This window comes from Amphiprion ocellaris, chromosome 13 (assembly GCF_022539595.1).
Source record: "Amphiprion ocellaris isolate individual 3 ecotype Okinawa chromosome 13, ASM2253959v1, whole genome shotgun sequence".
Classification (NCBI taxonomy): Eukaryota; Metazoa; Chordata; class Actinopteri; family Pomacentridae; genus Amphiprion; species Amphiprion ocellaris.
In genome coordinates this window covers 14,159,014-14,184,561 of record NC_072778.1, presented here as the reverse complement: position 1 = coordinate 14,184,561, position 25,548 = coordinate 14,159,014, and the positions used below count along the sequence as shown (strand labels likewise).

The 25,548-nt window shown below is 38.4% G+C and overlaps 1 protein-coding gene across 1 annotated transcript in view; it reads right to left on the bottom strand.

Annotated features, from left to right (window-relative positions):
- The window catches only part of drp2 (dystrophin related protein 2), a 182,836-nt gene extending 160,957 nt beyond the window's left edge, over nt 1-21,879 (bottom strand). The window contains exon 1 of the mRNA XM_055016642.1: nt 21,628-21,879. The gene's annotated coding sequence lies outside the window, so the exon portion shown is untranslated. The remainder of the gene's footprint in view (nt 1-21,627) is intronic.
- Between the last annotated feature and the right edge of the window lie 3,669 nt (nt 21,880-25,548).

The window sequence follows — 25,548 nt, the reverse complement described above, 5'->3', positions numbered from 1 at the left end:
TCACACAAAAAAATCAACCAAAATCCAGCGAAATTCGCTGGAACATTAGGAACTGATGAAACTTTTGGTGCGCATGACTATAACTGATTTGTGTTTATGCCCTTGTATGTGACTCATAATGAATCTGAAAACAATTTTTACAGTCAAATGTATCTGTTCAGAAATAATATTCTCTTAAAAAATTAATTAATTAAAAATTAGAACAGGTTGTTTAAAATTGCAGCAGCTTGGACTGCGTTTTCGAAATGTCTTCTGAAATTATTCTCTAGTCTAAAACTGCAGTTTTCTCTTAACACATTGAGCCCTCCAGTTCACGTTCATCAAACAGTTTAATTGAAGCATTTTCTGTCACAAGCCAAGTCTTAAAAACTAACACGAGTCCTGCTCACTGTGCCGGCTGCATAATTACCAGAGTTTGAGCTACTGTAGAGTGTTTCCCAACTGCTCCCTGTAATTTCAATCAGCACTGACAAATAGTTGCATAACCAGCTCAGATTAATAAATTCATAACTCCGGTGTAAGTTAAAGCACTCAGTGTGTAAATAACAGGCAGTGTGCAAATATTTAAGAAAATCCCTCAGAGCTTGCAGATCTGTCTTCCAGCAGTCTCCAACTCAAAGACAATGAATGTCTTCAACATTTAAAAAGCATTTCACAGACTACATCTCTGTAGGAGCAGGCTCGTCTCACTTCATGTACGATTAAATACAAAGTGTCCAGCAAACCATGTTTGTTCATTTTGGTTTTGTCCAAAGTCGAATCAATTCAAGGATCGAATCTTTTGAAAACTTTTCAGACTTTTTAGTGTGAAACTACAAACGGTGGTTTGAATCTTTCCGAAGCTTCCGTGTCTTTGCTTCTAGCAAGATGCCTCGTTCTAAATAATCATCAAACCCTCCTCCTAACTGCCGGGAGGATGAGGAGGCGGTTTATCTGAAGCCGAAAAAGTTCAGAAAGCATGTCAAACATTAGCAGACTAAACTGTAAAAATGCAAGTGGTCCACCTTATCTGTAATTTATTTATATCAGGATGTCAAGACAGAATTCTGGCTTGATATTTTCCTTCCGTCTGTTCATGCAAATTTTTTTCCTGAGTGCTGGCCACCCCTGGAGGGGATGAGGAGGACAGGACACTGGAATTCAAGAATTTGAAATGATTTTTCTCACTCTGTGACCTGAAGCTAAACAATACCCATAAAGAAAAACAAAGAAAGACACAAGATGCTAGGCCTGGTGGTCAGACAGGCATCATGTAATGTGATCACCACATCTCCAAATCTCTACGTCGGTCGTAAAACACACAGTAAGCAGCATGTGACGAACATGTCAGTGGGGTTGTAGGAGCAAAACGGGACCGACACTGGTTCCTGAAGTCAGTTTGTTTTATTTAAATGATTACAATTGAAAGGATTTTAATGTAACAACCCTAAAGGGCCTATAGTATAAATTATTTCAGCTTTGTCTCTCACCCCAAGGTTGCCTCTGGGTGTTCCACTAGACGCTGTCAGACTTCCCCACCAGCTCCAGTCACCTGACTCCCACCCACCACTCTTCTGTTCCTCATTTCCCAGCCTCCTCCTCAGTATTTACACCAACCATTTCCATCTGCTCCCTGTCATGCCAGTAGTGTAATAGTAGCGTCCATCTGTGATCAGATGACCGAAGACATGTCAAGAGTAGGTTTCAGATGTTCAAATACTAATAAACAGCCATAAATCTGCATAGAAAGCAAGCATCACGTTTAATAAGCTTCACCTACAGCTTAGATATGCCCAAACTGTAGCCCTACCAGCTACCACTGTTTTTAATTAATATTCCACATTGACTTCTTCTATAAATTCTGATTTGAGCTTTTCTGTGCTTGAGCTTTTACATCTTTTATTTTTGCTTCTTCTAATTTGCATTTTAATGCTTTTATGCTGCTTTTATTTCCTTTAAACACTTAATGTATTATGTAAAGCACGTTCTATGAAATGTGCTATACAAATAAACTTGCACTGCTTTGCCTTGAAATGATCTTCTACATCAATATAACTCAGTGAGCTTTGTCTATAAATGTGCACACTGAAAAAAGAAACTGTTAATATCAAGTTCTGCACACTTTTAGTTCTGCCTCATATATTTATAAATACACTGCCTGGCCAAAAAAAAAGTCACACACTAATATTTTGTTGGACTTCCTTTAGCTTTGAGTATGACATTCATTCACTGTGGCATCATTTCAATAAGCTTCTGCAATGTCACAGCATTTATTTCTGTCTAGAGATGCATTCATTTTTCACCAAGATCTTATACTGATGATGGGAGAGTTGGACTGCTGCACAAAGTCTTCTCCAGAACATCCCAAAGATTCTCAATGGGGTTCAAGTCTGGACTCTGTGGAGGCTAATCCATGTGTGAAAATGACGTCTCATTCTCCCTGATCCACTCATTCACAATGTGAGCCCCATGAAACCTGGCATCGTCATATTGGAACATGTTCATGTCATCAGGGAAGATAAACTCCACTGATGGAAAGACCTGGTCATTCAGTATATTCAGGTAGTCAGCTGACCTCATTCTTTGGGAACATAATGTTGCTGAACCTGACCAACCCCAGATCATAACCTGAACCCCCACAGATTTGTAGATACTAGCCATGATGAGTTCATCACTTCATCCGCCTCTCTTCTTACCCTGATGCCCCCATCACTCTGGAACAGGGTAAATCTGGACTCATCAGACCACATGACCGACCACATTTGTTCCTGGAAGATGATGGTTCACCCCTATCCTTCAGATTTTAATGATGCATTGGACGGTTCTAAACCTGATTTTAGTGGTTTCAGAAATCTCCTTAGTTGCTTTCTTTGCTTATTTCAGGCCACTAATTTGACCCTTCTGAGACAGATTAACATCCTTTCCATGACCACAGGATATTTCTTCCGACATGGTTGTTTAAGAAATGAGAAGTTCCTCACTGCATCAACTAGGGTTAACCCTCCTGTTGTCCTCATTTAGGGGCACCAAAAATATTGTTTCCTTGTCTGAAAAAAAATCCAAAAATTCAGCAAAAAAAATTCCCCAAATTTCTGAAAATTTGCAAAGCCTTCAGGAAGAAAATTCCAATAATTTCTTAAAAGTTTCCCTTAAAAGTTTTATTTTAAAAAAAAAATCCCCCAAATTTGGCAAGAAAATTCTTGTAAATATTCTCAAAAATGAGTAAAAATCTTCAAAAAAAATCCTAAAAATATCTAAAGTGATTACATATATATCAGTAAAACTTTTTCTTATTTCTTTAAGAACATTCACATTTCTTTTTTTCCATCAAAAAATGTTCAAAGATTTCCCAAAAATGTTGAAAATGTGGACATCAGAAGTTTCACTATATATATATATATATATATATATATATATATATATATATATATATATATATATATATATATATATATATATATATATATATATATATATATATATATATATATATATATTTAAAGAGAGAGAGAAAAAACAAATTGAAGTCATAGCTAACTCTGAGTTTCAGAACGTAGTGCATAATTATCCCTAATAAAAGCAAAATAATGAATATTTATATGAGTAGCGTGACCCATTCATTAATTTTTTTTTCTTATTTCTCTACCAGTGTTTAGTTTTACTTTGTTGAAACTCAGAATGGCACTTTCCTATAACTCATTAAAAACTGAAACTTTTTTAAATGGAAGTCAAGTCTACTAAATTCATGCACATTGAATGTGTTCAAATACATAACACGCATCTTTTCAACCACTTAGCTGCAGCAAATATGCCTCAATAAGAGAAATAAGAAGGTGCTGCTTGATGACTGAGTGGGTGTATGAAGCGTTCAGCAAACATCCTGTTCTGACTGATTTATGAAGCAGAAAGCCAAATCACACCAAATAATTCAGTCCTCGACCGGAGTCACGCCGAAGCAAAAACACCATCACAGAATCCAACAGCCAGAGCCGCACCGATCAAAGCAGCATATTGTATCTGGTGGGAATAAGACAGTGTTTAATACCACCAAACAATGTAGTCGGGAGATGCAAGGTTCCTATCACACCATAGGGGTTTGGCAGTTCACATTCATTGGTTTTAATATGACTCACCGCCTCCTCGCTAAGACTGAGCAGCAACAGGAGATTGACTCTAAAAATAAAGACCAGGCACCATCAGCATTTCCTCTCATACTATACATCTTGCCCTGGTGCTGATACAGCCGCCGAGGCGTCGAGTGCAAAGAGCCAGCCAGAAAACTCCCTCAACCTGGAATCTGTTGTATGAGCAACACTGACGAGTACACGCTGATCTCACTGACATACTCACAAAAAGCAAATCTGGTCACGTGAACGAGAATCTATGATTTTATATATTAAGAGCAATGGCTTACAGCAGCGTCTACTGGCATACGGAAAGGTCGCCCTGACTGGAGAGAATCTGAAAGGTCAAGCCAGAAAACAATCAAACATCTGAATCATTTTACTTTAATTAAAGTCTATTACACAGCTCTTGGATCATTGGGAAAGGAGCACGGAGAGAAAAATGCTGGCTGGGACCCGCTGCCCTATGCCTAAAAGCAGGATTATTCACAAAGAACACCGTCTACCTGTGCAAGGAGTTCTGCAATATTATAACATTTCACCCACTATTGGATTGCTCTGCATAGCAATAAGTTTGAACTCTTAACACTGCAGTTTCCATAGGAACTAAGTGATGTGGCTATCAGTGCACAAGACAGATTGATGAGATGCTTAAAGTGCAGAAGCAAGACTATTTATGTTCAAAACACAGCCAAGAGGCACAGAAAATGATTTGGGCATTAATCATGAGGGATTATAACCCAGCTTTGTGAAACTTATGGAAATAACTTGAGATTTCCCTTTATGCAAGCTATTTCTACAGCACAAACATCACAAAAATAAACACTGCCTAAGGCAAGGTGCCTAATCTAAAATGGAAAGTCTTTGCCATCAGAAAGACAGAACGGTAAAATGAGAAGGAGCTGTTGGATTCGCTGAGGGGGGGAATCCACAACATGCAGTTTATTTGCTTGACTTTTGTGTATGAACATTTATTTAAGTCAAGCGATTCTTTAAACACAGAAATTATTCCTTAAAAACCAGTCTTTCCATCTCACAGAGAAACTCTCATGACTTATTCAGCGGTTTAGCTAAGCACAGCTGTTTAGTTGTTGCTTTTGTTTATTTTTTAATTGTGTTTATGTGCACACATATAAATATATATTTTTTGTACTCACCACAGAATATGTGCCACTTTTAGCCATGATGCTGGCATGGCTGTGGGGATGGAGTGTTTGCCAGGCAGTCGGCAGCTCGACCACTTTAGACTGAAATATCTCAACAAGTAGTGGACGGATTAACAGAAACACTTTGTACAGACATTTGTGGCTCCCAGCAGAGCTGAGAGATTTGGAGAAAATATGCTTCTGTGATTTTTTCTGACAGATACTGCAATTTGATTTAAATCTATTCTATCTATTTTTTAAAAGTCAGGCTTTGGTTCAACATTCTGTTTGGTACAGTCTGGTAATAGATCAGGGAATCGTCAGACGTGCTGAATAACAAATTCTAAACTGCAGTCTTTGCTAGTTGCTGATTGTATTGTTTCAAATTGCAATTTTGATTTGAAATTGGTTCAACGCTTGTTCCCAGCGAATGGGAGAGACTGAAGAATTTTCTTGTGACCACCAAAAGGTCTAAATTATCAAACAACCACATGGCTCTGCATGTTTTACTGCTTTACTACACAGTCTGCTGCTCTCCCAAAAAGTTCCTGGATTCTGTCACACGACTTTTGGCCACAGCTGAGAGAACTATGCCCTGACAGCTGCCGTAAGGAGAGCAAATGATTTAGTTTTGGCAGATTTTTTAATCACTTGTGTAGACTAAAGCTATTTGATGAAATAACACAATTGTAAATTTAAATCTGGTGAAATTTCCTGACAGAACTGCAACTCACACACGATTTATTCAAAGATTGTCAGAGGGCTGAAAATCCAGCTATTCTTTCTCTTTGTACATTTTCTGGCCCTGGTGAATAATGTAATTTTGGTGATTTTTTTTTTTTTTTTTTAAGGATAACATTCCTTTTAAATCTGCCAGCCGATTCAGACATTTAATTAAATGGAAACATTCATAAATTCCATTTCAAGTCCAGAAACACAGATCAGTGAGGATGCCCTTTGACGCCTTGTGTTTACCGCTGACCAAACGCCTTCTTTCAACTGTTATTTTTCTTTCCTTTTCTCTGCTCTGCTTTATATTTAGTGAATTAAAGCTCGACATACCACTCATCATAGTTGATGCAATTGAGCAATAAGTACAGAGAGGCCTGATATAGAAGGGCGTTATTTCATATAAATACCCTCCTGTGTTCCCATCCTGAAGAAGACAGCCCATGTAATGACATGTGTCATAAATGCAGCGAGCACTCCGGAGCAGCGGCAAATAAAAGCAGACAGAATTAATTGCAGCTTGCCGTAGTGACCTTTTCTGTTTGATAAATCATAAAGCCTAAGAGACTGCCATTAGCCTCCTAGACGGAAAAAAACGCAGCTTTGAGAAATGATCTTGGATCTCTGAATGCAGAGCTGTATCGACCTGGCCGGCACACACAAACGTACACAAACATGAACGCACACATGCAAAATTTGCATTGTTCTGCCCCCTTTCTGCTTGAAATGCGATACAGACACTGGTGCTCTATTGTCTGAGGAGAAGTCAAATTCCTGTTTCATCAGTCAGTAAAAAGAAGCATTCCCATGGTGCTCAATTAAGCTTCAGCAGGAGGAGCCACACGAGTCTCTGGTCTGTGAATAATGTGGACAGTCATTAGGTTATTTTCTGATTCATTTTAGCAGGAAACCGCATTTAATTTGCTTTGTGTAACGACGTGAGGGCAGAGGGTTTTAAAATCCCCGAGTCGTTCAGAGCTAATTCTTGTTCTGTAGCTTTTGAACAAAATATTCTAACTGGGAGCAATCAGCAGCTACACAAAACATTAAACTAATCAGGTAATCACAGATTTACAGAGGAGTAATTATTTTCAAGGTGAAACACAGTTGCAGAGAGTCAAGCGTGATTTCGAAGCGATTTCATCAAGATAAAGGAGTTTGGCTTTATTATGTATTAAACGCTGTACAATGTGAGGTCATGAACTCTAAGAAACTGTGTGAACAACAGCTGTCAATGCAGCAGAAGACTGAAAAGAGTCAGATCACAACAAATGAATAACATTTAAACTGTGTTCAAATACAAATTATGCATAATTTCCTAATAATACAAGCAGGCAAATACACACACACACACACGCTAATACACAACAAAACAAGCTTCCCATTACAGCTAAGTTGACCCACGTTGTTCTTTGGGGTCTTGGGAACGTAGTAATTATTATAAATGAGTTCCTATTCTGCCAATGTATGAAGTCTTGTTATTAAAATGAAATAATGAACACACACAGACACGATACTCAGCACACCAATAGAAGGTTGTCTGCTGCTAAGATGGAACTGAAAGTAATACAAAGAAGGAAAATATGGATTTTTATGTTATGTAATAGTTTCTGTCAGAGGAAACCTGTCCTGAAGTAACTTGTGGAAATAGGTTGTCATTTTGAAATTGCATTACCTACAGAAAAGTTTCAACTTTGCATAAATATTCAATAACATGAATGACTTTTCTTTTTCAGTCTGGGCTTTCTTTCCATAGCTTTGCCTTTATCCTTTTCATGATTTATCTTTGGGGCTTTTTAGCCTTAATTTGACAAGAAGGAACAGTGGGAAAGTTTGGGGGAATGGCATGGAACAAATGGTTCAGTCAGCCAGGAACTGAAGCTCGGATCCGTTGCTTAGGGCAAATGGCTTCAGCTTTATTCTGACTACTTATAATAATGAGGCAGGTAAATCAACATGGAACTTACATAAAGGTTGATTTTTTTTAAAGGAAAGTTCTGCATAAAGAGTGTCAGCTGCGTTCCATTCATTATATTCCTTTTAAAAAAATAATTGTAGCACCTTAAACCATACACTGGATCGGTATCTGTGACTAACTGATCCCGACCTCAAACCACATGAGATCAACATTAAATACAGTTTCTTAGTCAATGGCATTACCAAAAAACATACTTTGCCCACTATTTCTCCTAAAGTCTCGAGTTGAAGTGCCTCGCCTGAGCTGAAATTACAACCACCCAATTAAAATTTCACAATATAACACCAGCCCTTTGACCTGCTGCTGCTCAGAGAACAGTAATAAGTGTCTGTTGTCAGTTTTGCAGTGCATTGGAGTCCTATGTTTAAAACGTTGAAGACAATAGAAATGGAAAGATAGTCCATGGATGCATAAATTAGGTAGGCTTGAGTAAAATCAGCCCATTTTATTTCATTCATTCAACATTTTGCCGGGGCTGACAGTATGATTTGATCTGTTACTATTCACTTTGTGTGCATCTGATATCTCCTTCATGTATGAAAACCCATTCATCCACCTATCCATCATCATTTGTGACAAATAAATTGTTGTTTTCTGGATCCTGAATGCCCACTCCACATCACATGTTCTGTGAGCCATCGCCACCACCTGCACTGTACTGTTTTTCAGTCTCTATTACATTTGCGTGTACAATCAAGTGCAACACTTTGAATGCCTGTCTGAAAACGTGTGCAGTTATCCCCACACTGACTGCGGCCATCAAGAAAAGCCATGAACTCCTTCGCCTTCCAACTTGGTCCGACAACACATCGTTCAAATCCTTTCTGGATAATCCTTAATCTATAAATAACTTTTGAGAACAATATGATTAAAATCTGCTCAAGCTCAGAAAGACTTTTGGTGTTTGAACAAGTCCAGTTATAACATGTGGTTTGTCTTTCAGCCTCATTACGCTGAGGAGAGTTTCACCAGGCAGCTGAAAATGAAAGTAATGTTCTCAGTTGCATCACAGCTCCACTTCCAGTTCAACAGTCAGAACGACTCAGTGAACATATTCAGCGCCGCAAACGGCTTTATTATGTGTGTCTCATTTAAGCTCAAATTACTGTGTGCAATACAGAGCTGATTGGTAAAGAAGGCGATACACAAGGATGCTTGTAGATCATTTCACTCTGATGACCACTCGTAGTTATTTGAACCTGAATGATCTAAAGAGGAGGCGAAGAATACGATATATAGATCGTCCTGCATCTACTTCAGGAGAATTTGCAGCTAAGTGAGTCAGCCAGGCCTGCACCATGAAAAAAATTTATAAAATAGCAATTTAATTGTGGCACTGGAGGATTTATTTTGTTGTCGAAATGACAGGGTTGTGATGTTTGCACTAATGGCCACCGCTCTAGAACTGTAATTAGCAGAGTCCCTGTGTCTGCAGTGTGCATGGTGGAGGTGAGTAAAATATTATTATAACAAATGGGAATATTGATGAAAACTGAAAATAACACCCAGATCTAAAAGGAATGGATTCATATTAGTAACCTGTACATAATAATTTCCCTTCATCCAGAATTACGAAAAAGATCACTTACTGCAATCACAAAAATTGCTTTTAAAAGAAGAGTTTTTGAATGTATATGTGGTCATCAAAATGTTTCATTTGTCTGCACATTATTTCCACATTTTGCTTCTTCAACCTTATAAACCACAGCCTCAAAGATCAACTACTGGAGAAGAACACACAGAAAATGTTGACTTCAAAGACAGACATCATTTCTGCTTTGCGGAAGTGTGAGAGAAATGCTCTCTAACACAGTTTTTCTGTCTTCCACAGCCTGAAGGTGAAACTGGGGAGGGGGACAATCAGGAGTCATTTCTAATGAGTTCATCACCTTGTGTATGGCAAGGAGGGATTTCAAATTGCCATAAATACGCCATTATGTCTGCAAAATGATGGGAAATGACTGTCACCAAAGTCAGTCGATCCCATTTCCTGAATCTAAAAATAAGAGATAAAAGACAAAAGAAAGAAGAAAAAACTCAGCTGTGACTGATGTGTGGGCAAGAGGCCAGTTTCACAAAAGCACTACTTACATGCAGATCGCAAATGGCAACAGAATCCTATTTTGTTCACAAATCACAGATAAATTCACAACTTCTACAGTCACTGCCTGTCCTCATGCTCAGGTCGCACACATTTGAATAAGTTAAAAGTGCCAAAATTAAACCAAGAGAAGAAATTCTCAAGTTGCAGTGTGCATCAGGTATCTCTGCAGCCTACAGAATGAGGCAGAACTAATGTCCCAAACATCTAATGTGTAATCCCATCAGCAGTAATATGATTGGTTTAACTGTCAACTGAAGGCAAGTTTTAACAATAACTGAGAATTTAAGTTTTTCTGTGAGCATTGAGTACACAGTCTGTTCCATAATGCACCAAAAAGCTGGGCTTATTTCAGTTAGTCTGACTTACTTTGAGGCTAATTTGGGTCTATGAGTTGTTGTTCAACCAGAGTTCCTGTAATATGAACCCAACAGAAAAGCCAAGATTTTACGACCAAGTCTCTCTCATGTTACCATACAATCTCACTTTATTGCCTAGCATCTGTCCAAAAACTGAATTTAATAGAAAGTCAACTTGTAAGTATAGCACACATGGAGTTCAACTCGACTATATGAAAGTATCGAGTTAAGTCCATCTGATTCCGTAAACTTGAACAGAACTTTATGGAACGACTGATTCATTAGGTTCATTTAATCCCCACTTTTCTCAGGATGCTTTATGGAACACATACTTTAAAACTACTGAACTTAACATGCTCTGCATTTAAAACATTACAGAAGTAAAAGTTTGTGAGTGTTATTAGGACCTTTTACTTAAAGTATGAAAACGATAAGTACTCATTCTGCTAGAAAAATATTTCTTATCAGTGCTTTGCTATTACATGTGATGTTTGTCATGTTACTGCTGCATTAATGTGTAATTTGCCTCCTATGGCTATAGAACTTTAAGGCTGAGCTAATTGTAGTTACTTTATAAACTGTTGGGTCTTTAATTGACAACAATGTGGGACATTTAGTGTAAGAAATCTGAGATTTTCTCACCTCAAATACCTAATCCCTGACATTCAAAATCACATGCTTTTCTTTTTACTTTCCGTACGTACTACAGCTACTGTTGCAAGCAGTATGCATACAATTAGGACATACCACTTCATCCCAACATTGCACTATAACCTTTGACCGTATTGCTTATACTGTATATCTGCGAGACACATGTGACTTCCACTGGACATTCTGAATCTTCTTCTGGCACACTATACATTATGGACGTATGGGTAGCGGTACACACCCACAGTTTTAGTAGAAGGTACAGAACAAGGACCACAAATGAGTATGCAAGTACAGTATTAGATTAAATGTACTTTAGTCATGTTCCAGCACAGTCTTGATATGAGGCTCTATGCTGTGGCCACGCTCCCCTTTGGATGAAAACAAAGCAGTAAAAATGATTTAAACTCGATGGAAGATGACTTCTGGCCTTGTTGGCTAAGTAATATATAGAGGTAGGTCCTTTTAATTTTGTGAATTACAAATCAAAGTCTAACCTAATGATTGAAACTAATAAAAATCGCAGTGGATGGGATTAAATGTTTAGCATTGAGCTCAGCAGTCTGCAGCCAGGACTCCTCGCCTGCATGTTACAAATTTCATAAAATGGGCTCCACAATACCCATCCATCGTAACAACAATGTGCTTTATGAATTTCATGACATGAGCCAAGATGAACCAAGGTCAAAACATTACAACATGTCTGCTTGAATTAGAAGATGTGCAGAGGATGGAGTGCGACCAGTGGAGGGCAGACGTCATGTTACCACTATCCACAGCTGACATGAGAGTGATTGGTCTACTTGAAAATAAAACTTACTGGAAACAGTGAGGAAGCCTTTAAGTTATTCAGCAGAGTTTGGAAAAGAAACTGCAATCAAAGAAACAAACTCAGCAGCAGCTACAAGGACTACTGTATAATGAACTCAATGCAGAAGTGCAATTAACTCCAACTGGAGGGTAGCAGCTGGAGGAGACTGCTGAAGTAAAGCTATTGACCAGAATGTCTACTACAGGCTGAAGACCCATCCTGAGGAGATGAATATTTGAGTCCATTTGAACAGATTAGAAGCGCACTTGCATTTAAATGATACTTTTTCATTGGAATAAACCATGAAATTATTGCAGTGATCACTGGACAACGATAGGGGATTTGGTAATAAATGTATTTCAGCTTTAATCAGGCATAAGTCTGTCATCTGCAATGTTTAGCAGATATTTAGCATTCATCTGTTCTAAGGTGCTGGTGTCAGAAGAAGAAAATTTAGTGCTATTTAGAGTAAAAAAAGAAATGTACCGGCAGTGAACATTTAGTGAAACCCCTGTCCTACATGCTGACAAATGCAGATAAAAAGCAAAAAAGCAACCAAAGCCAGCATCTCTAGCGGAGAGGATGAGAGGATTAAGATATCACCTTCACATCTTGAGCTCACCGTGCTGCTGCCTCATAGTCATACTGGGGTCTGATCTCTTTCTCTGTTTGGATTTTTTCATCTTATCTTCACCAGGAAACAACACGGAGAGTCTAGAGCAATGCTCGTGGGCCGTACTTAGTATGCCAACATCCTCACAGTGACAATGGCAACATGGTGGTATTAAGCATTAATAATGTTTACCATGTTCGCCATCTTATTTAGCATGTTGACATGATAACATATGTTAATTAGCAGTAAGACAAAGCACAGCTGAGGCTGATGAGAAGACGAGCCGATTGATGTGCAGTTATTTGGTCATAAACCAAATTATTAGACTGGCTAAAATTTAGACAAGATGAAAAGTCATGGAATCAAAAAACGTAACAATTCCTGACATTGATATCTGAATTAAATTACAAAGCAATCCATCCAATAGTTGAGATGTGCTGATAGTAAGGATAGCCCGATTGTTGGCCTGTTTGGTTATCATGACTGATATTTTTCCAATTATCGGTATTGGTATTTTTATTTGACTGACTATTGATAAATTAAATGCGCTATTTCCAGTCTGATGCAGCCTCCTCTCTCTGTCTTTAGTCACTCTGTGGTCTAAGAAATGTCTCTCAAATTTCTTTTTTTGCAGTGTGGCAGTGTTGACTTCAGGAAAAACATATACTTCATATAGGGATCAATAATGTCTGCTACCAATTTTTTTTTTCCTATACATATCAAATACAGCTTGAGATACAAAGGAGTGATGAATTAAAGGGAAAAGCTTGAACCCTTGACTGGTTCATTGAGTGAATCTGGTTTCTCTTTTACTGGCATGGTTTGGGTCCATTTGTCCATTTACAGGGAACAGTCAATGCAAATCAATACAAATTTCTTCTAAGTGATCACCTTTATCCTTTGATGAATAATTTCTGTCCTTATGGGAATCTTATTTCTTACAGGATTATAATGACCCTACACTGGACATGAGGGGTCACTGAATGGTTTGATCATATCCTGCGGCCTTTACAGTCATTAGATCTCAACCGAATTAAACCTTTATGTGAGGTTTTAGACTGATGTGTTGGACGGGGTTCTTCACCACATCGATAAAACACCAAATTAATCCGAATATCTTTTTGAAGAATGGGGTTCATCCCTCTAGCAGAGATACAGAGAGTTTTAATATGAATGCTAAGGAACACTGAAGCTGTTCTGGCCACGTGATACTAGGACACTGGCTTTTCCTTTAATTTGCCACCTGGGTGAATGACGCATTTGAGCTGCTGGTGGCACCTGACATAAAGTCAGAATCACCAAAGTCAAAAGGACTCATCCCCAAGGGGCCACAAATATTTGCACCAAATTTCAAGGCAATCCCTCCTGCAGTTGTTGAGATTTTCAGCAAAGCAATCGACTGATACTGCTGCCCCTGCAGTCATGCTACCAGCATGACTAAAACCACAAGCTAACATCCAAACCACAGAGAGAAATTTATCTGCACACACAGATCTGAGCACATGCAGACGTACAGCACAACGCTCCCTACAGATTGTAAATTAAGCGACTGGTCGGCCACTCTCTCCCCCTCCCATACTGCCATATTAAGGATGACTTGCCACAAGGGGCCACACTGCGAGCTGGTCCTCAGAGCAGCTCCCAGAGCAAGGCCTGCGGTGCTGGGCAGTAAATTACCAGCATAAACGTGTCGTGGGAGACAACCCGCAGACACCAACCCATTTAATGTTAATAGGAAAGCATCGGTTACCAGATTCTAAATAATAGCTTGCAGTCACCATGGCCAAGGATAGTTACCACAGGCACAGGAATTTATGGAGTTGGCAAATTGCTTTTCTATCCCCATTCTTGCCCCATTTGTCCGTTTTGCCATCTCTCAGCGCAGGGTGGGGGATGATGGAGAGGTGCAGGGAGATGATGGGACTGTTGCAGCCTGCTTGACTGAGCACACCTGTCCTACGGCCACAGAGCCCGGCATGATGATGCTCCGAGGTGTACAACAACTATCCGTCCATCTGGGTCTCAAGAGGGACAGCCACTTGACAGCGTGCCGAGATATTTTTATTCCAGCGGGGCCTGAGGTGTTTGGATGTGACTGGTGACACTTTTTTGTTGGACAGGAAATGTGAATGCACACACAACAGCTGGTGCATGGTCAGTAATGTTAAAAGAGGTTATACAGTAAACACCACAGTACACTGTTCCCACCTGCTTACTGAAGCCATTTAGTCCAGATTCATTGCTTTTTAAAGACGACTGATGGTGGATTCTGGATTTGGAATTCCACATTAAATAAAAAATGTTGAATTTTTCAGTTTTTTTTATTGCTTTGTTTTATTACTTTTTGATGTGTAGTTAAAACTGGAAGGACGGGGATAGCAATAGCCTCAGTTTTATTACCAACAATATGATATGAAAACCAGCGTATGTCAGTCATTCTCAATACTTTCTGTCTGCTGCATCAGAACCGAAAATCTTCCTTGTTGTACTGATGTACAAGAGTATGTTAATCAGCCACAAAATTAAAACCACTGACAAGTAAAGTGAATGACATGAATCACGTCGTTACAATGCAATGTTCTGCTGGGAAGCCTTGGATCCTGGCATCCAGTGGTGTACTTCAAAATTGACCTAAACATTGTTGTAGATGAAACACACCCCTCCACCAGCAGGACAACGCAACTTGTCGTATCGCAAAAACTGTTGAGGAACAGCTCGAGGAACGTGATCAAGAGACATTGGCCCCGCCTCCAAACTCCCAATCCAATCAAGCATACAAAGGAAGTGGTGGAACAAGTCTGAACCACAGAGGCCCTAACTGGCAACCTACAGAACCCAAAGGATCCACCCACCCAGTGCTAGACACCACAGGACACCTCCAGACATCACACATCCATGAACCGATGGCTTAGGATTAACACTTCTGACCACAGCTAATCAAAGACTTTCAACCAGAAAGGGTAGTTTTTCAGCCTAGAGTAAAAAAATTTTTAAAATAGATGGCAAAAAGTACATTTTTTAGCCATGGATTTGGTGTTTTAGTAACTATTAATGGTAGCAAGATGGTGTATGTGGGATTAACTCAACAAACAAGCATATTACTTAATGCAAGTTTTAGAAGAACCTGTGGCAGCTGGTGAAGGAACGGACTAAAGTGCATTGAGATTGGCTACACTGGCAATACATGTTTGTAGGATCAGTCCAGTGCTGGTTTTGGTCTTTTGATGGGATTATCTGACAACATGAGGAATATCACTGTACTTAAACATCAACAGTGCCATTAACTGATTGCATACATGATAAAAAGCATTGTCTTTAAGTGTTCACCAGTGAGTAGGTCATCACAACAATAGAAGGCAGAAAAATACAGTAATTCTACTAGGCCTGATGTTCTCTGCAATTAGGTGGGAAAATTATATGTATGTATCAGTGCTGGCATCGGCAATCAGCTAAACTAAGATGGAAAATATTGACAACAATCCAATACTGTGCATCCCCACAGTCAGATGACAAAGCCGGCTCAAATAAAAAGACAGGGATGCAGCCGCTGAGTTTATAATGTGACAAGCTTTTTAAGATTTCTTCCAGACAGACTTCTGCTTCTCCAGGTGATTATCATTAAGCCAAGCATTAGTGCAACTCAACCACAAATGATAGCAGCACTTAATTAAGCGTATCTAGCTCCTATACGTTCACATACGCTGCCTCATCCAGTCAGACAGTCGAACGTGCTCTCTGCACGTTGGCCAGAAATTTAAAAAAAATCTAACTAAAGCAAGATGAAATGACACAACAGAAACTTTGACGAAGCCAAATTAACTCTTCATGGGATGCAAACTCACCGAATTATGGAGCATTTTTTTTAGTTTAGTCGAAGCTGTTTTTCATACTGTGCAAGAGTGAGGAGCAACAAATGGCTTTCTCAGAAGGCAGGAAAATGAGCTCTGATGTCTCCAGCTAGGCTGACTGTGTGCAGATTCCAGTGGGAATACAGTACATTACTGCTAATTATGCTTATGTAAAGAAGAAGGGCAGGCGAGAGAAATGTCACAAACTGAAATTATCCTTCAAATACAGAGAAAAGTTGAGTCGGAGAAGCTCTTTTACTGTAGAAATTCAGTCTGGCAATATAAAGTCAGGTTGGAAAACAAATCACTGACGTCTTCGTCTGCCCTGCCGGTGAGCAAGGTGACATCAATAAGGTCAAAGCCGGGGTGAGCTGTAATTAAATCACAACAGCGGTTTGACCAGTTCAACTCCACGAGGCCTCAGTGAGATCACAACTTGTAAATTCATCACCGCCTTCCTCTTTTTAGACCGAAAATATGTTACCAGAGTGATTATTCATGATCGCAGCATCTGACCTACAATCACCTTTTCATTGTGAATAAAGAAAAATCTTCTGGGTAAGAATATGCAATGTCACTACAGCAGTTGGTAGGTTGCTAATTCTTAACGCTCTGCTAGAGTTAGTGAAGACCCGGGGCAGACTTTAACAGAGGATGACATTTTCAGATCACTCTCCTGAATTAAAAAAACGGGAAAAGAAAAACATGCCCGAGACAATCTTTAACACAGTTTGCTCCCTACATAACATCATAAATAATGGAATCCCAAAATACATGTTCAGGATTCATCAGAGGAGGAGATGAAAACAAACCCTGCAAGAAACCAGTTCTGCACCTTGAAGTACAGCTTATTTAGGATTAACCTTTCATACTTCAACAACTGTAAGAACACATACAAGTCCTTAAAGACCACAAATACCCTGACAGTAAATCCCAACCAGGGTTAGCTGACTTCTGCAGAGGCCGGATGGAAAAGCTGGAGCTAGATAAAATTCGGATGTTAGGGCTAAACAATTCAATGAAATATGATCACAATCATAATATGGCTCTAAATGGAGCTGCAACTTCTTGATCAACGTAAAATATGACAAACCATTCTAAATGAAGCATTGTGGTGCTACAGAGATAACAATGAATCAGATTCTTCATGCTTGTTTGGCACAGACCAGAAATCATCTTCTGCTCTGTGGTCTCATATTTGTTCCAGTGGACAAGAAATGCAAAAAATTTCAATTACAATGGTGACTCATCATAATATCTGTGAAAATAATCCCAATATGATTGTCTTTGCGATCGATCAGCCCAAACTATCTACACCAACCTATCACCTGAACATCACATCTTGTAACTGAGTGTGTGAACATTAGTTAGCAGCCTGAAGTCAGACAAAAGATGCAAATGCTTCATGATAGACAACAGTCAACATGATGTAAATAAACAAAAAAATTATTTAAAAAATCTGTGAAAAAAATTCTAAAAATCTGGCTGCCAAATTTGCCAGAGAAAGTATTCTAAAAGTGGAATACTGTAACATACCAAAAAATGGTAAAAACATTAGCAAATATCTGTAAAACAATAGCATTTTTTATCTGATTTAAACACAATAAAGCTGTAATTTTATGGCCACTCACTGTAAAAGAAAAAACACTATTTATAAAAATACAGATATTGGATGTGGTCCTGATTTACAGACCTGTTGGGGGGTTTTTTTGTTTTTTTTTAAGGTTAACATGTAAATTAATATTTTGTTTCTGTGATTTTACAAGCTATCATCTGTATTCGACAAAACAGAAATATCTGAAAAAAAGAGTTAACTGTCTTTTTTTCATTTTTTACATCACAAATATTTAAAGCAGGCTAACATAATTACAAAGCTAAAATCAGTGCATAAGCAGCTGGAATAGTCAAGGAAATTCATTGATGGATGAAATGAAATTAATATTCAAACAGCTGAAATAACTAGCCGAGAATAGAGGTCAACCAATATGTTTTTTCTGTTACTGGTAATGACAGAGATTGATAACCAATAATTGGAAGTGATATGTTTGCAGTAAGAATGAAATCAGTGTTGATAATTCGAAAAATGGTGAATATCACATCTAATAATCAGTCCATCCCTCCCTAAGAGTAATGGACACTTAAATTTGACCATTAATATCAATAATACTATCAATAATATCAGCTGCAATATTACTTTCTGAATAGTTTGTACAAAATCAGTTTCAGTGTCATGTAATACACTGCCTGGCCAAAAAAAAGTCGCCACCTGGATTTAACTGAGCAAACAGGTAAGAGCCTTCCATTGGATAATTACTGCAGTGATGAATATGTTTCAGCTGCAACAACTTATTTAACCCTAGTTGATGCAGTGAGGAGCTTCTCATTTCTTAAACAACCATGTCGGAAGAAATATCCTGTGGTCATGGAAAGGATGTTAATCTGTCTCAGAAGGTTCAAATTATTGGTCTGCATCAAGCAAAGAAAACAACTAAGGAGATTTCTGAAACCACTAAAATCAGGTTTAGAACCATCCAACACATCATTAAAACCTAAAGGATAGTGGTGAACCATCATCTTCCAGGAACAAATGTGGTCAGTCATGTGGTCTGATGACACGAGCATATTCCAAGATGACGATGCCAGGATTCATGGGGCTCACATCGAGAATGAGACATCATTTTCACACATGAATTGACCTCCACAGAGTCCAGACTTGAACCCCATTGAGAATGTTTGGGATGGTCTGGAGAAAACTTTGTGCAGCGATTCGACTCTCCCATCATCAATACAAGATCTTGGTGAGAAATTAATGCAACTCTGGACAGAAATAAATGCTGTGACATTGCAGAAGTTTATTGAAATGATGCCACAGTGAATGAGTGTCATATTCAAAGCTAAAGCAAGTCCAACAAAATATTAGTGTGACTTTTTTGGCCCAACAGTGTATTATCATATCATGTTTAACATTACTTTATCAGTACTATCATTGCCAGCATGACTTCTTATTTTTCCATGATAGTTTTTTCTTTTTGTACTTATTAGTTTTATTTTTTAACAAAGTATCAGACCTATTGCTGAGAAAGAAATACAGTAACAGAATAAACACAGTACCTACTAGAAAACAAATATGTGGTACAAGAATTTTCTTTGGGATTAATACATTTCTCTGTTATCATAACTCACCTCATCGCAACAGAAATATGATCGATTAAGATTATAGCTGTGTTTGTACAAATGCAAACCTGAGCAATATTTAGCCAACAAGCAGATTTTCAGTCATTTGATATGAATTCACACATTGGCAACACGAAGCTAAGTGTCAGTGAAGAGGTATTTCAGAGATAGTCACCTGCTATGAATCACTGCCTTAATATGATCCGACACAAGTGGCACCGTGCTCTTCAGAATGAATAAATGACAGGAAAAAGGGGGATGATATGTGCGATTTCATCTATAATCTGCAAACTCCAGCCTCCTGGAGGGAGAGTGCTGAAAATGCCAAACATGAAACATGACCAGAAGGCATGCAGGAGGAGAGAGGCAACGACAATAGAACATCCTCATAATCCTTTTAGAGTCTTTCACAATTAGAGTTCACCGCCGCGTGGAGCCTTAAGAAACGCTCAGTTCTGCCAAATCTCATTACAAAGAGCAACATGTAATATATGAGCCGCTGTGGACGCGAGCACAATGTATGCTGCTCATTATCAAACCCACTGTGCTGATTTATTTTTCATTACATTTCACATTATTTGCAGCAGTCTCAAGATCAAAAGATGTGCAATCCTGTCCTGAAATCAAATCGGACTGCCTGAAGAAAAATCTGATGTGCTTCTGTTAAGCTTTGAGGAAAATGATCTTTCAGTGTAGATACAGAAGGATTACTGTCCATAAAAAAATACTCAAAGCTACTTTATATAAATGCACACTGACAATGCTGGAAGGTCCTGCACAATGACAACGTGAAAGCATTTTCAGAGGAATTTCTGAGACATGGGGTGTCACTTGAAATATTGGTCATCTCCTTTTTTTTAATGTCCAATATAAACCATTTAAAGCTCCCATGGACCTTCAATTTCATTGTGGGCCGAGCCATGAACAAGAGTTAGCAGGCTTTATGATCAGAGATGAAAGAATACAAAACCGGTCCAGTATGAAGGAGGCAGAGGAATGCTTTTGATGTTCAAAAGCAAGTTTTTTGAAAATGGATGGGATTTCTGTTTTTGTGTTCAAGTGATGAAATCAAACACTGATAAGGGAGAGGTATTTTCCAATCAGAGTCAATCAGCAATAATGAAGGATTACTAGAGTTCAGGTTTGGATATGAAGACAAACTTTAACGGAGTTCAATAGCTTTCAGTCAGACTGGGAGGTTCACGTCTGTCCTTTTGGTTACGTTTGGATTTAAATACAGGCTGTCTGCTGCTGCTGCTGCTGTCACATCCACGGGTGCACATGGGATTACTTTCCTCCCTCCAAATATTTCCCTAAATTATCCCACACTGTCTCGCATCCCCTCAAAAGAGAGTCGGGGCTTAAGACGCGCACCGTGTAATTGTAACCATAATTACTCGCGACATCCAGAGTTCAAATCCGGCTCAACACCTCAGTTCTGCCATCACACGTCAGTCTCCACCCACACAAGCTGATGAGGCAGAAAAGCCCCAAAAATGTTATTTTATTCTGTCGCGGGGCAAGTTGCAGGGGAATGAAGGGAAGAAAAAAAAAAACAGGAAGATGTGGAGATGGATCTTCCTCACAGTGGGGGCGCACACTTCACCAAGAAATACTCTCATGTGCAATCAGTGAATGGAGAAACTGTCTTGTTCATTGAGAAGAACGAGCAGAAAGAAGTGCTGGAAACACGAGGAGAGGCGGTTTTTTTCCAAGTCGCTGCCAAAAACGTCCAGTTGCGCACCTTTTTGTTCTGGCCAAAAACACAAACACACACACAGAGCCGGGCTTGGAGCGCATCAGGCGAGTCTCATCCATCACACGGATGTCGTCTGCTTTAAAATAAATAAATAAATAAAAAAGATAAAAATAAAAAAAATCCAGCTGCCAAAACTATGACCAGGACGATGCACAGTGTCCTGAAACTGCAGCACAGGAGCCCGTCTCCATCTGAAGACGCACAAGAGTCACCCAAAGGCGATTTAAGAAGCCTGGCGCACTGTCACACCACGTTCTCTCCCCCCTTGTTAGCCCTGAATGTGAGGTTGGAACCGGCAAACAGCTCTCCCGCAGTACAATCACTTAATAAGAAAGCAGGCTGTGAACAAACAATCTTACCTTTCTGTGCCCGAGGCGAGGATTTTTTGGCTGCAGGTGAAGGATTGAGGACGCAGCTCAGTGGAGATGCCGCTTGTGAAATAAATAAAGCTTACTCCGGTGGATGCGGTGGAAGCATGAGCTGGAGAAAAGAAAGTGAAGAGAGCAGCGGCGGCAGCGGCAGCAGCAGATGAAGATTTGAAACGGCGGAGCGGCGCAGCGCAGCGCGGTTCACCGGCGGCGGAGTCTGCGCCTCTGACGCCGGAATCACAGAGCTGCTGTCTTTAAGGAGGCTCCGCTCATTCACAGCAGCCCACGACATGCGCCGAGGGTTTCATCTGCTGGACTTAGCTGTATCCTCACAAAATAATAATAATAATAATAATAATAATAATAATAATAATAATAATAATAATAATAATAATAATAATAATAATAATAATAATAAAGGGGGGAGCTGTTATCAGCTCAACAACCCGGAATAAAAAAAAAAAAAAATTATAAGAGCTGCAGGAGAGGAGCTCTGAAGTCACAGTTCAAGAGGAACCTTCCCCCAAAAGAGACTCTGCCAGGAATTTGGCTCAAGGTTGAGATTTTTTTTTTCAGTTTCTGACACTAGAATGGAAAACTTCAGCAAAGAAGCACAAGCCGTGAGATCCAAATTCACTATTTTTTTCAGAGAATTTGGGCATTGAGACATCTACAAATATAAAGCCTTAAAAATGAAGTGGAAATTCTTTTACTGAAATGTGTTCAGACAGTGATCTCACACACACACACACACACAAAGAAAGTTTAAAAAGCTATGATTGTACCGTTTCCATAGAGGTACAAGACTTGTAGTGGAAAAATGAGTCCACAGTGAGTAAAAACGCCCTGAAGCTGCTTGCACTTCAGAGGGTTATTTTAGTCACTTCATATCATCTACAATATTTTAAGGTCTTAATCCTAAATGTTTGAATTATTCCGCTTAATTTGCATCATTAATAATATTGTAGGGTCTTGACATTGTTTAAATGAGTTGCTATCTGCATAATTAATATTGTATGGTCTTAGCTTTAATATTTTAATTAGTCAGGTTAATTTGCATCATTAATAATGTTGTGGGGTCTTGACATTAATGTTTAAATTAGTCAGGTTGGTTTGCATTATTATTAATATTGCAGCCTTGATATTAAATTCAGTGAGGTAGTTTTGCATTTTGGATAATTTTGAAGAGTTTTCACCGTCGTATTCAAATTACTCGTTTAAATTTCCTCAGAAATAATGCTTTTGGAGCTTAATGTTGACATTGAAACATGTTATGTAAATTCCAGTCTTATTTTTCAACTGAAAACACTTTATAATAATAAACTAATGTTATTCCAAATGATTTTTTTGCTTAGTATTTACAAGATTTACCAACCAAAGTATTCCAGGAACTGCAAAGAACTCAAAAGCACCAGACAAGACTCTCAAAGGGAGTAAAAAACTCACAAAAACTAAACTGCACAAGGGGACTTGAGTGAAAAAGAAACAATTGCACAAACCAAAAGAAACAAAACACACAAAACATCAGATTCAACATAAATTAGGTCCTATAAATAAAGGTGAGTTAACCTTTTTTTTTTTGTCAGACATACCTCTGTAGGTCTGTTGGACGAGCTCATAAATATCACTTGTCTTCCAAAGGTGTGCTTGCGACTTGAAATTAAAATACTTTAAATACTGTTACAGATTATTTTCACAATGTTTAGGTCAGTTTGATAAACTCTGCCGCAACTTTGAAGACATATTTTTAGTCAATTTTTTCTAATTTACTGATAATTCCCTAATTTATCTGTAATTTTTCATTTTCATTGACTTTAAAAAAAAAAAAAAAAACTATTTCTAATCAATTATAGTCCCCAAATAAAAGTGCTTCCCATTCAAACCCACTCATCAGTCATCTCTAAACAGGAGACAACACCACCAATCAGGTATTTAGAGTACAGTTTTGAGATCCCTCTCTACATAGTTTGACCACTATTCACACCTTGAGTCATCCCTCACCTGGCAGTTTCACAACCATAATACCTTGAGGCTGTAAATTTTGGTTTGTAAATGGACCTTTAGCCATTTGATGGGGGTGAAAATAAATACCTGGGACTCCCAATCAGTCAGTCAGATACGAAGAAACTTTTTGTATAAGATGTAAAATGTCTCCAAGAACCAAAAAAAAAAGCCCAGTTGCCTTCTACTGAAGCACTTGGCATGTAGTTCCATGTTTTAACCGCCTATCTGTTACGTTCATCTATTAGTGTTAGTTTATCAATTTAATCCATTACTTTCAGCTGACAGTTTCATACTTTCAAATGTCCCTGGTTTGTTGCTACCTAGTTTCTAAAAGTGAATCTTCATGTTAATTTGAAAGGTGAGAAAATGCATCATCTACTTAGCTTTTCCTGACCATATATATCAAGTATGGCTATCCTTTAAAGTTTTCTACACTTCTTCCTCCATGGGTCTCCAAACAGCATACACCTGAGCAGCATATCAGGCCAACTGTTGTCAAACAATGATGAATTAAACTGGAATAAAACTGGAAACAATAAACAGAATAGCCTGTTTGCTACAGTGCATTATTGAGCCGAGGCTTAGCTGAGCCACACTGTAAACAAAGGGTTTTAATAAAGTAGGTCTCATTTATTATTCCAGAATATAGGATTCCATAGCTGTAAACATACATATTCCTGCTGTGCAACAGTTTGCAACACCATTTAATTAGTCTTTGACTGTGGTAGAGAACCTTAAGCCATGAAAGCATGATTACTTTTCAAATATTTTTGAGCCAAGACTTCCTCTAGGAAAAATCTATTTTTTTAAAATAACAATCATAATACTAATAATAACAAATACATAATAATACTTAAATAGTGCTTTTCAAGACACTTACCTCATAACATGTCCATAAATTTGTTTGTTTCTTTTTAACAAGCTGGAAGAAATATGAGCAAAATAAAGTGTCAGCATCATCGCTGAACATTTCTGCTTTGCAACTGCAATGTATGATGTACGATTTCTCAAAAACACAGATTAAGACTTCTGAGGTTTTCATACATAACCTAAAGAGCCAATCCAGGGGCTTCATATATCAACACATTCTAAAGGAAGCAACAGTGTAGCGTTACATCCAGGTCATTTTATAGGCAGCGAGGGAGTTATTTTCAAAGAAAAAACTTAAATATGTAGCTTTGATAAAGACAGATCTAATCAATGACCAGAGCAGAACTTTAACACTTTACAAAGCAATGGTCCATCTGAGAGAACATCTGTAACATCTCAGTGAGTGGTGGAAGAAGTATTTTCAATCCTGTAGCAGAAGTAGCAAGACTACGGTGTGAAAATACTGTTAACTGTAAATTTTGCAGTCAAAATCCTACTCAAGGAAACGCATTACCATCAAAACAAAGTACCTAAAGTAAAAGTTCCCATATTGGAGTCATACATATTATAAAAAATAATGGTAATTGATTCCTTAAAGTGTACAACACTGTAATGCAGATGGAGCTAATTTCAGTTTTTATAGTTTAGCATGATGTGCTTCTATGTTATATTATATCTAAGGATGCAAAATAACTAGCAGCTAAAGCCTTGAAATAAAGAGTGGAGTAGAATGTAATATACCTACCTCCCAAATGTAGAAGCAAAAAGTATTTTAACGTACAAATGCTTGAGTAAAGTACATCAAAACTGAAAATCATTACTTGAATAATCTGCAGCAACTGAGATATTTGGCTTGAGCAGCTTCATGTCCAGTTTGAAGATTAGTACATGTTCTGTGTTTCATATCATACATGAATATCTTTGGACTGCAGTCTGGAAAAGAAAAAAACATCTGAGGATCTCAGAACATGTAACGGCACTTTCATGTAGCCTTTTCTTAGTCTTAACAATTAACTGATTACACAAGATAGCTTAATC